We start from the raw sequence: 12,615 nt of genomic DNA, 5'->3' as shown, positions 1-12,615 counted from the left end.
CCATTTGTGTCGCGAAGGCGGGTGAAAACACCCGATTTCAATTTTGGCAGGTGAGAGGCCCATTGAAACGAATGGGCGTGCAGGAGGTTTGGCAAATGAGTCTGCCATTTACAAGGCGGGTGACACCTGCCAAAAGCGTGTGAGTTGAGAGCTATGTGGAATGCCCCAGGGGTGGGGGGGGGGGCGAACAGCAAATGGATTGCAACTGGAGGGGTGGAGCTGCAGGGCAGGAAATGGGATGGTTTGCAGGCAGCAGGGGGCACAACATGCATCCCCATTTGGCCAGGCCACTGCATTGACCCCTTCGCGTGGCGAACTTTCCTCTCCAGTAACAAGTGGTGTCATGTCCATGGTCTGTTTTGCACAATGTGGTCGCCGTGCTGCATGGGTACATCCAGCTGTAAGGTGCCACTGCGTCCAGTGGTGTCCTTTGATAAGGAAAGAGGCCAGCTGTTTTAACACTGTGCCACAATTTTACTTGGGGGCAGGGGGATGTAATGCAATATTCATTCAACAACAATGGTAAAAACTCCTGCACGTCACAGGTGTGCAAGGTAAATGGTGGTTACAGCTGTGTTGGGAGTTATCTGGGTCGGGACTCCCAGTCTACTGCACACCTTGTTTATGAAGTAATTGTATGTTGGCCCGCGGCCTTACTCCTGGTTTGACTGGGGACCAACTCCGGGGTTCCCAATTGGCTGAATGAGTAGGTGGGATGGCAAACCTGTAGATGATATCGGGCGCTGGGAGGATTCAATAATCCACAAATTTAGCTGATTTGCTAGAGGTTTAGGTCAGAAGAGTCTTTTTCAGGGCGAATTGAGTAGAGATAAAGCTCTGGATATAGCTGATGGGTGGTCCTCCCGAGTCAGGGTGCCATTGGGGCTGGGTGCCATGGGGACTTAGGTCGAAACACGCGTCGGCTGTGTGCACTCACCTATGTTGAACAAACTGGCAATTTCTGCCAACTTAGTGTTTTGGGATTGCTCTGGTGTTTTTGTTGACAACTATAATAAAACAACAAATGACTAACCCCACCATGACTCTTCTGACCTGATGATGAACCTAAACCTCTAGCAAATCAGCTAAATTCGTGGATTATTGAATCCTCCCAGCACCCGATATCATCCACAGGTTTGCCATCCCACCTACTCAAGGTAAATGGTGCTTTGCAAGCCTGGGGGCTGGAAAGGCTCCATCAGGCATATGATAGGCTCTGCCACTGATAAAAGAAATATGTTGGCAACCTGTGCAGCTTAACCTCCTGCAGGGTCACGGATGCCATGTGTGTGTATCGGCCTATCTGACACTTGGGGAACCTGGCAGGCACAAATTCAAGAGGAGGGGAGGTCATGTTAGTACCAAGGGTTTATTGTAGGGCGCTCTGGTGGATCCCTTTCTCCCCAAGGTAAGCGTATACAGGCGAGTGTGGTGCTCCCGCCGGCGTAACTAGGGGTCTGGGGTGGGGCAGGCAGTGGGGTCATGGCAGAACGAGGAAAGCTTTACGCGCAAGGTTGGTAGAGGGTCACAAAGTACATTGCTGCAGCCAGAACCATTTCTGATCCCTGTAAATCGGTGTCGGACCTCAGAAGCATGGTAAATTTCAGTGTGGGTAGTAAGATAAATTACTCCCAGGATCAGAGTATCGCCACCCCGTTAAATGACAGCACACAGGAAACGGTCGATGTCCTGGCACTGAATGAGTTTGCAGTCCTTCTGGATCCTATTAGTACCATGGAAGGTGCATTTGACCCAGAAACACACCAGAAGTATCAGTCTTGGGTCAGGGAGTATCACTCCCACCCCCCGTGAGCTACCCACCGCTCAGAAGGCCAAGAACATTAAAAAATGGTTACTTTCATAATGAAAACAGTCTATGATCTACAGATGGGAGATTGTAGGAATCTCCGAGTTCTTTTACTTGACACTAGATCAATGGTTAAACACGCTGTGGAAACAGCGGAATACATATCTGAGCGAGATCTAGATATTTGGGCCCTAACTGAGACGTGGATGCATGAGGCTGCTAGCCCCTCCCTGTCACTCGCTACCTCCAAAGATTGTTATCTTATGTGCCAACAGGGAGAACCAGGGGGCAGGAGCAGTGGCAATTATATTTAAGAAATCCTTAGACATATGGAAGGTTGATATACAAGGTCCTAGTAAGTGTGAGACTTTTTGCTTTAAAATTAGAATGGATGCCTCCACCACGATGAATCTTATGTTGATATATACCCCCCTAACATTATGCCAGATTTTGTATCGCAGTTGAATAGCTTGGTTCTGTCCCAACTTAAGGGTACTGCCAAATGGCTGATAATGGGTGATTTCAATCTCTGGAAGGATGACCCTAAAGACTACGCGGCTAGGGAACTTGTTAGATTCATGAATAGTTTAGGGCGAACTACAACATATAGATAAACCAACGCACTCTAAGGGTCACACCTTGGATTTGGTCTTTTGACTTAATCTGAAGATCAATATACCTGACATTTCCTTATGCCCGTGGTCGGAGCACGCCTTCATTGAATTCAGTATAGACATTTTGAGCCAGTGTAAAAGGATTATACCAAAACAAAACTGGATTATCTCCAGAAGCATGAAGAGGATCAACCCGTAATCACTGAGGGACTGGGATATGTTGCCTCTCAGGAATGTGAACGTTATGACCGACTCCCTTTTGGATACCCTCTCCAAAGCTATGGATGCGATAGCTCCTCAAAAAACAGGAAGGTTACTAACCACCCTAAAAACATCTGGTTCTCGGATGCCCTGAAGATGTTAAGAGTGTAAAAGATTCTATAGTGGAAATAGTCTGAGGAAGATGATAGGATCGCCTACCAGGGGTGGCCAATGCATTTAAATTGACCACCATACAATTCCTATGGAGCACGTATTGAAAATGCTCAACACGACTCTAAAGAAATGTTTGCTATCATTAAGGAACTGGAGAAATCTGAGGTCAAATATCAAGCAGCTATTTGTAAAGATCAGGAGGCGATGGTATTCAAGACAGAAAAAATGGAAACCGGCATTGTACAAACCTTAAACACACGGCCAATTGAGTCCCTTAAGGATCTATTGAGGGAAAATCCTACCTTGGCTCAGACTATACATGAGTTCAACTTTAGGAGTATTAAGGAAGAGGAACTTCACACTATTCTTGCCAAACTCAAGCCATCCATCTCTAAAGGGGGATCAGTTTCCAGCTACAGCCATTAAGGCTTGTTCTGAGCTTCTGATTAGTTTGATCACTAGGATTGTGAATGCTTCTTTTAAAGAGGGAAGGGTCCCCACTAGATTGAAGGGTTCCTGGATCAGGACCCCAAAATTGCTACCAACTATCAGCCGATTTCCAACTCGTCCTTCATTTTGAAGATAATGGACAACTTGTGTGCCACATAAAAGACTACCCGATTCTGAATGATGGTCCGTCTGGTTTTAGGCCAGCTTTCAGTACCGAATCAGCATTGATGGAACTGAAGTCTAACATGATGACTAACATCAGTGAGGGCACAACAATGCTGCTGATGTAGCAAAAGGTAAACTGGCAAAATTAGGTCAGGAGGTGGAAGGGGCTAGCAAGCAAAAGGTAGAAATGTGCAAGTAAAATAGTTAGTTTGGGTAGGATCAGGGGTCAAAAGGCACGGCAAAACAGTACGTCAGCTGGGGGAGGTTGTAGAGGACAAAGAGGTTGAAAACTAAGGAAACGGGGAAAGGGGTAAGAGAGCGGTAGGGACCAGGGAAACCAGAAAGGCTGCAGGAAGAGGGATGTAAGGCTAGAACACAAGGATCAGGTGAGCGGTACCGATACCCTGGGACGCAAGGAAAGCATAGAAGAAGACAACGATATGGGGAACGATGGGGACGAAGGCAACGCCACGGGGGGAGTGATCAATCAAGAGGGAAGATTACAAGCCACCGGAGAATTGACAAGGGCAGGGCACATGGGGCACGTCAGGGCAGGGACTGGTGAAGCACTGGTGTAGAGGGCAAGAATCTGGGTGAAATAGGCATTGGGTAAGATATCCAGGCACTTAGGTAACAGAGGAAGGCCGTAAGCGGTCCAGAGAATGGCAAAAATGAGTACAGGTCAAAGCAGCTGGGGATAGGAATTAGAGGATAGAGTAAGGCACTTGAGAACAGGGAATATGTAGGAGCTCGGGGCTGGGGGAGAAGAGGGGTAAGCCGTAGAGACACCAGGCAATGGGGAATTGAGTAAAGTGAATTAAAAGTAAAGTGATGTAAAGTAAAGTGAGGTAAAATAAAGTGACAGAACTGGGGCTGGAGACGGAAGGGGATGGCGAGCATAAAGGTATAAGTGTGCAGGGAAACTAGCAAGGTTGGGGAAGGGCCAGGGGTCCAAAGGCACAGCAAAAGGGTAGGCCGTACAGATGACTTGGCGGTAGTGTCCACCCAACAGAGTATGTAGGTACTGCAGCTTTATTGTACCTGAGGAGAAAAGGCAGCAATCATGTTTCCCATCTCACGCGGTGGCCAAAAACGTACGCTGTCTGGGTATACAGTGTTTAGTGTAGGGCGCACAAGTTGGATCCCTTTCTCCCCAAGGCAAGTATTTGCAAGGGAGTGGGGTGCTCTGGCTGCCAAAGCTATGCGGGGGCAGGAGGCACTGATGGGGGGGTCATGCGAGTATTAGGAAGGATAGTAGCACAGGGTTGGTAGTCGGTCAGGAAGTACAGAGGATGAGAGGGAAGGTGAACAAGTGGGGTAGAATAGGACAGTCACTGGTACACAACAATGAGGGAAGCGGTGTTGGCTTCCCAACAAGAATAGGGACTTTCTGGGTGGTGTGAAACAAGTAAGGTTAGGAGGGCTCATTGCCACAGAGTATGGCTGGCTCGGGACAAGCAGGTAGGGTCTACTATTTGCCCCATGTTCTCTTAAGAGTAGAGTGGTGTCCGGTCAAAGGGTCGACTACAAAGGGTCGAATGGTCAAAGGATCGACACCAAAGGACCGAAAACAAAAGGATCTAATTTTTTTTTGAATTACATTTTTTTGGGGGGTTTTCGTTTATGGAAAAAATGTGGTTTTTACCACAAAAAAACAGGGGTTGCGGGGGGGGGGCCCAAAAAAAATGTAAGGGCAATGGGAGGAAAGTTTAGGATGGAGGAGGTCAGAGGGGCTGGAAAATAGAAATGAGTAAACCTAAGCGGTTGGGAATCGAGTAGACCACCAATGAGGTCGGGGAAACCAAGTGAGGGTGTGTGAGATCAGGAGACCTGGGAAACTAAGTAATTGAAGAGAAGGGGACATGATATCAGAAACCAAGGACTTGGCGAAGAGGACCAGAGTCCTCGGAAACCTAGTCTTGTGTAAGAGGCTGGGAGGCTTAGGTAACTGGATATGGTGTTACAGGTCAGGAGCCCTGGGAGTACTGAGCAATGGCGTAAGGGGTGTAAGATCTGGGAAATAAGCAGGGATGGACTGGGGAAAACAGTGGAAGAACGTTAGGGGGTGGAGATCTGTGAAACTAGCAAGGGTGTAAGAGGACGGGTGACCTGGGAAACAGAGGAAGGGGGCAAGCCAGGCAGAAGTGCAGGTAACTAACCCCATGCTCGGTGTAGAACTGAGTATGCGTAGTAGAAAAAGATTGCCTGTAAATTACCTCATGCCTAATAAAGCAGCTGCAGCCTTTCCCACCTACCAAAAAAATGTGTCTTGTTATTGATTGCAAGATAATGCACAAAGGGCGAGGCGGGTTGCGAGCTCCTAGTGCGGGAGCTCAGAGCGAAGTAGTGAGGTGCTAGTTGGAGATGGAGCCACTGGGGCGAAGTGTGGGCTGTCGCTACTATGCTGGTGGATGCACTGAGCAGCGCGAGGCTTTGGTGTACGCGGCGCTAGCAGCGACGCACACCCCCCCCCCTGGCGGTCCACCTCTGAGGGCACTGGATGACCCCGGGGGGCCAACGGCAAAAGCGTTGCAAGGGGAGGCGTGGGGCAAGGGGTGTAGCCACAGGGCAGGAGATGGGTGGTTTTGGGGGCGGCAGGGGGTGACACGGAAAGGGCAGGGCTAGGTAGGGCTTATATAGGATTTGCTGCAGCAACTGATCCTCTTTTCACGAGTGTAAGGCTGAAAGGAACGAAACCTGCCCGCCCACACCAGGAACGAAGTTGGAGAGATGTTATGTTTTCATGTGTTTCGTTATACGTTTGCAGACCCATCGCAGTGGAGGTTCCTGGTGTGTCCATGCTACAAGTGCTGCCAGGGACCACAAGGGACTGTTCAGTCATAACGTTAAAGCAACAGCTCTGGGGGCTAAACTTCTGGAAGGCACAGGGCATACGGAATGGAGAAAGGAGGAGTAGGGAAAGATAGTAGCACTAGCGGGTGAGGGCAAGTAAAGAAGGGAGAAACAAGGATTATGGGGAGTTGGGCCTGGGGTGAACAACAGGGAAAACAAATTGAAGAAGAGGGCAGGAAATAGATAAAATGAAGGAAAGGGCATGGGGAGGGAAGTTGGGGATGGAGGAGGTCAGAGAGGCTGGAAAATAGAAATTGGTCATCTTAAGCGGTTGGGAATCGAGTAGACTGCCAATGAGGTCGGGGGAACCAAGTGAGAGTGTGTGGTCAGGAGACCAGGTAAGCTAAGTAATGGAAGATAAGGGCACATGATATCGGAAACCAAGGACTTGGGTAAGAGAACCAGAGTCCTCGGAAACCTAGTCGTGAGTAAGAGGCTGGGAGGCTTAGGTAACTGGGTATGGTGTAACAGTTCCGGAGTACTGAGCAGTGGCGTAAGGGGGTGTAAGATGTGGGAAATAAACAAGAGGTGGGGATGAACTGGAAAAACGATGTAAGATCATTAGGGGGTGGGAGATCTGGGAAACTAACAAGGGCGTAAGAGGATGGGTGACCAGGGAAACGGAAGAAGGGGCCAAGCAATGCAGAAGTGCAGGTTACCTAGGGTGGGGCTACAGTAATTGTAAGGACCCCATGCTCAGTGTAGAACTGAGTATGTGTGATAAAAATGGATTGCCTGTAAGTTACCTCCTGCCTAGTAAAGCAGGCGCTGCCTTTCCTACCCACAAACATCTGTTATTGATTGCAAGAAAATGCACAAAGGGGGAGGTGGGTTAGCAGCTCCTAGTGCGGAAGCTCTGAGAGAGGTTGTGAGGTGCTATTTAGAGATGGGGCCACTGGGGCTAAGTGTGGGCTGCCGCTGCTATGGTTCGGGCATTGCCCTGTTGCCCTATAGGTCAGTCCAATCCGACCTTGGGGATTTACACCGGCATCCCACCACTTGTAATCCTGTGGTATGTCTGGGAGACCAAGCAGTGGAAATGGTTTGGCAGAATTACTACCGAACTACAGCCAAACCCTTATTGATATTTTTTTTACTGGAAATAAACATGAATGACTGACTGATATTTTTATTTCTTTTTTCATTTTTATTTTTGGATTTATAAAGCGCGCTGCAGCCCACAGGCATCGAGGCGCTATGAGGAACGTAAGAAGGCTTGATTCAGGGTTACAAGAATGCGGCCCAACAGGGTAATGCTTGGTACAGTATGTTTCGTTGTGCAATACATTTGATGACAGTTACTTAGATGAATAACAGCGATACATACAGAAGATAAAAAGCCCGTTCAAACAAAGAGCCTAGTTTTAATGGTTTTCCAGAAGGCTGCATGAGAGTCAATCACCCTAATCTGGGACGGGAGAGTGTTCCAGAAGGTGGGTGCCATAGATGGGAAGCTGGAGCCACCCGCCCGCATTCTACATTTAAGAGGAATGGTGATTCTGTTAGCATAGGCCACCCTAGAGGGTCTAGATTGTGTGTGTCTGATAATTCTTTGTGCTAGATAGGGGGGAGCCATGCTGTGGAGACATTTGTGTGTCAAGGCAAGGGTTTTGAAGATGATCCTTTCCTTGACGGGTAGCCAATGGACCTGCCTCCTGACCTCCGAGATATGGTCCCTTCGTGAGATGCCCTTTGTGGTCCTCAAGGCGTTATTCTGAGCTAGTTGAAGTTTGGCCAGATTCTTGCGGGAGGTCCCTACAAAGAGGGCATTACAGTAGTCCAGCCTAGTACCAACGATTAGCCTAGCAATGGTGAGGTAAATCTGTTGGGAGAGGAAGGGTCTGGCTGCATTAAGGAGTTTGGAGTGGTAGGCTGAGCAGGAAGCAATTGCATTAACCTGTCTGTCCATGGTCAGGTTGGGTTCAAGATGCACGCCCAGTGTCTTGATGACTGGTGAGACAGCGATAGGGATGTTATCAATGATGAAGGAGCAGTATTGCTTGTCCAATTTACCCAAGGTGGAGGGGGAACCAATTAGCAGAAGTTTGGTTTTCTCACTGTTGAGACATAACCAGTTCTCTGCCATCCAAGATCAGATCGTTGAGTAAATGGAGTGTAGGGTGTTCAAGTCCGAAAGATAATCACCCGAAAGGGGGATGAAAACCTGAGTATCATCTGCATAGTTGGTGATGCCCAGGGCCTCCAAGATTTTAAACAGGGGCCTGTATTATATACATGTTGCAATGCTCTTTATTCTGTTTCTCAGGTAGGCATTCTTGAACATTGAAGCTCTATGCAGTGGTACTCAGACAGACATACATACATGTTGCACGGTTCTTCATTCTGTTTTCCAGTTGGGTGTTCAACATTTAAGCCCTATCTAGGGCTTCTCAGACATATATACGCATTTCACTGTTCTTATTCTGTTGTCTAGCCAGATGTTCCTATGGCTGCCCCCCCCCCCAACATCGTTTGGCGGACATGGCCGGCAACAGCCTGTTAGCCTGAACCTAGGCAGGCCCATGTGAAGCAAGAGCCTCAGCAATTGCTGTGGGCTGTTACTGGCCATGTCAGTCCCCCGTCGGGGGGTATTTTTATTCGCACCCCGAGGTTCATTCGGGGTGCGATAGTTTATTTTTTCAGGAGATGGGCTGCACACATATTGCACGATAGCTGTCGTTGTACAAAAAACAAGATGGCCTCCACCATAGGAAATGGGACTTAATGCCTTGTCCATTTCCGTAGCGGTGGCAGTGTTCCAGGGCCTTGGGTGCCTGGTAAATGTGTGTGGTACGCAGTGTGTTCTCGCCTGCTTTTCCAGCCACCCGACTGGCTGAAGCCCTATGCAGGGAACTCAGACATATATACCTGTTGTCCAACTATATATGTTCTATTTTCCAGCGAGGTGTTCTTAAACATTGAAACCCTGTCTGGGGGTTCTCAGACATATATATTCATTGCACTACTCTTCTGTTTCCCAGCTAGGTGTTTGAGTAGCTAGGTGTTTAAGTACTGCTGAATAGGGATTCGGGTGTAAAAACACCTAGCAGGAAAATTGAATAAAGACCAGTACACTGAGTATATATGTCTGAGAACGGCTGAATAGGGAGTCTGGTTTCAAGACATATATACCTGTTGCACTGCTGACGGTTGCACTGCTGACGGTGAACAGCAAAGCACAAAATGGAAACAATGGAACTCCTGAGTGAAGGAGGCAGCAACTTGCTTCTCCTCACTGAAACATGGCTATCAGCTGACTACAAAGCGGAATATATATTTGAGACTTTTCAAGCCACTGCTATAAACTGGGTAAACCTTTAGTGCTTGAAAGACATTAACGCATAGTTGTATCAATTAGAACTGGGTAACTAAATATCGGACCATGTTGAAATCACATCTTCACCACCTAACTAATGAGTGATCCTGTGCAAATCATTTTCTCTGACTGTGCTTATGTGTCAACATTTGGAGTGCCAAGAAGGGATTCAGTTAAGTGTAAATGAATCTATAAAAAAATAGGAATTGTTTCAGAAGACACTGCAGTTGAACCATCTATATTTGTGTCTACATCAAACCTGTATCCGCTTATTTAATTATTTTGTTCTGCAAGATTAACTTGCAGCAGGGTCTTCTCTTTTGATGGAATGGGAGGATGCTCATCTGAGTGCCCAATAATTATTGTATGTCACGTCATGTAGATGGAAGCACATTTAAGTTTCAGTAAAGTGTATACCGTCATGGCAGCAAATTCCATGTCCTCCTTCTCACATCTCCGGTTCCCCTCTCAACCTCATTTCCTCATCCTTTCCTTCTGATGCCTTATCCTCATCTTACCCTATTTCCTCTTCTGATCATTCTATTCTCCACTTCCTGTCCATTCACTTCAAAGCATCCATTTTACTGCAAAGCTTTCTCTGTGTGACCTTTTTCTCACCACACTTTACACTTCTCTCCCTCCCATCTCTCCCTTCACCTCTCCCCCACCAAAATACTTGTAAATCTGTGAACTCCAGATGCATTATGTGTAGGTGAAAGTTTCATGTGCATTCTCCTGCACGTCAAAATTTCTTGACTTGAAAGGCGATGATCATTGCAGGGTTGCTTTCTCAAAATGAACAAGGCTAGGGGAAGACAGTGGACCCAGTTCCTTTTGAAGGTCACACACAATTTGGCCAACTTCCCCTTCAAAAGTGCATTAATTCGTTTAACAATACCGTTGGCTTGAGGATGGAAAATGGAGTACATCTTATGCCTAACAATGCAGTGATCTCTTTAAAAAGCTTGTTGAAGAAGTGAGTGCCATTATTAGATTTAAGTACTTCGCACACTCCCCACTGGGGGAACACCTCTCGAGCTAGAAATTTGGTGCTGATTTAGCACCTCGATGTGCACATGGCCCTGCCTCAACCCACTGGAAGTATGTGCACACAATGACAATGAGGGATGTGTAGGTGTTGGATCGTTTCCTCATATCAGCGAAATCTATATGGAGCTCACGGAACGGTCCACTTGGGCAGGGTAAAGTACCACTGGGTGTCCTCGGTGTTTGCTCCCTGTTATACAGGTGCCATGTAGTACACTTGGCTACACAAACATTCCTGCAGGTTTGGGACAAACCAATCCTCCTGAATTTCTGCAGTGATATGCTGTTTAGACACATGTGCTAGGTGATGCAGCTGCTCAAAGGCAACCATAACCAACTCTTTGGGAATCACGACTTCACCTGTGATGACTTGTCTCCTGATAAGATCAGTAGGGAATGGCATACATCCCCTTTTCTGCCTCAACTCTTTCTCTTCCTGGGGTGTCTGTCGCTGTATTTCACTCATTTGAGTGACTGGTACAGCAGTATATGGAACCTCTAATTGCACTTGCAAACTTAATACTTCTGGATAGGCTGCAATGTCTGGCACTGGGAGATATGCTGCTGCTTTGGCTGCCTGACCTGCCACCTCGTTGCCAAGGGAAATTAGGTCTGTGTTATTAGTATGGGCGGCGCACTTGATCACTGCGACAAGTTTTTGGCTGCGAAAGGCATACATCAATCTGTCTACTAGTGCCACATGTTTTAGTGGGAACCGGTCAGCCCTGCGAAACCCTATCCTCTTCCATCAAGATAATCCTGAATGCACAGAGCTGGTGATGTACGCTGAATCAAAGTATATTGTCACTCGGCACCCGTGGGATGCTTCTAGCGCTTCAATTGGGGCAATTAGCTGTGCATCTTGGGCAGAGTAATGCATGGGCAATGTTTTCTGAACCAATACCTCATACTTTCTACTAAGCGGACCATGGTCGTGCATCGGTGCCTTTTGCCTGTGTCCTGGTCTATGGTCGCTAACCCATCCACGAAGAATACTTGGTATGATAAGTCATTGATAACTCACCTGTGCACAAGTGTTTCTAGGCACGACAAGACAAGGAAGGGGAGACTAGGGAGGACAAAACAAATGATCTTACTAGACTTTGTCATTCAGATTGAGTAAGCGCAGGGGGAAGAGAGATAAGTACCAGGGGGAGGGAAAGGGAGAGTGCAATAGCATAGCTCAAGTAAGTGCCGCCGGGGTGGCTGGTTCTAAGAAGGCAGAGGACTGTAGGGTTTCAGATACAGTCCCTAGTGCGCTGTAGGCCAGGAGGCAGTGCATAGGGCTATTGGTCATGAAGGAGCCTTGGCCCCACTCCTATAAGGTTCAGAAGGAGGCCAGGCACCAGTTAATGCAGCAGGCAAGAACATCAGCATGGGAGAGAGAGAGAAAAAGCAGATGCAAAAAGAAAGGTCTTGCGTTGCTCACGGAACCTGAGGTAGTCGTGCTCAAGTTTGAGAGAGGCAGAGAGTCTGTTCCAGAGGGAGGCACCAGCCGAGGAGAGAGATCTGCCACCAACTCTTAGTCTGGAGAAGCGTCTGACCCGCAGAGCGTTTGAGGTGGAAGAGCAGGGCTTGAGAAGGAAAGTGTTTAGGAAGAGAGGTGGATGAAGTGTGGTCCCCAGTCCCAGAAAACCTTGTGGACAATGCAGAGGGTCTTGAACTTGATCCTTCCAGCCAACAGGAGCTAGCGGAGAGATTTCAGGGTGGAGAGATAAGATCTCTGGGCTTGGGGCCAAGGACAAGTCTTGCAGTCCTGTTCTGGATTAGGTGCAAAGGGCAAGGAGTAGAGGCAGGCAGATTCAGAAAGAGGCTTTTGCAGTAGTCCAGTCTAGAGAGAACCATGGCTCTGGAGAAAGTGAGCTTCTGGGGGAAACTGAGAAAAGGAAGAATACCGGACTTCTTAGAGCCGTCCATGATGTGAAGAGAGGGTGGAGTCGAAGATGACACGGAGGTGTTTGCCTAGCAGGAAGGCGCAAGTGAGGGCC

This window comes from Ambystoma mexicanum, chromosome 2q (assembly GCF_040938575.1).
Source record: "Ambystoma mexicanum isolate Mex_15411 chromosome 2q, UKY_AmexF1_1, whole genome shotgun sequence".
NCBI lineage: Eukaryota > Metazoa > Chordata > Amphibia > Caudata > Ambystomatidae > Ambystoma > Ambystoma mexicanum.
Note: the sequence above shows the minus strand (reverse complement) of the source record.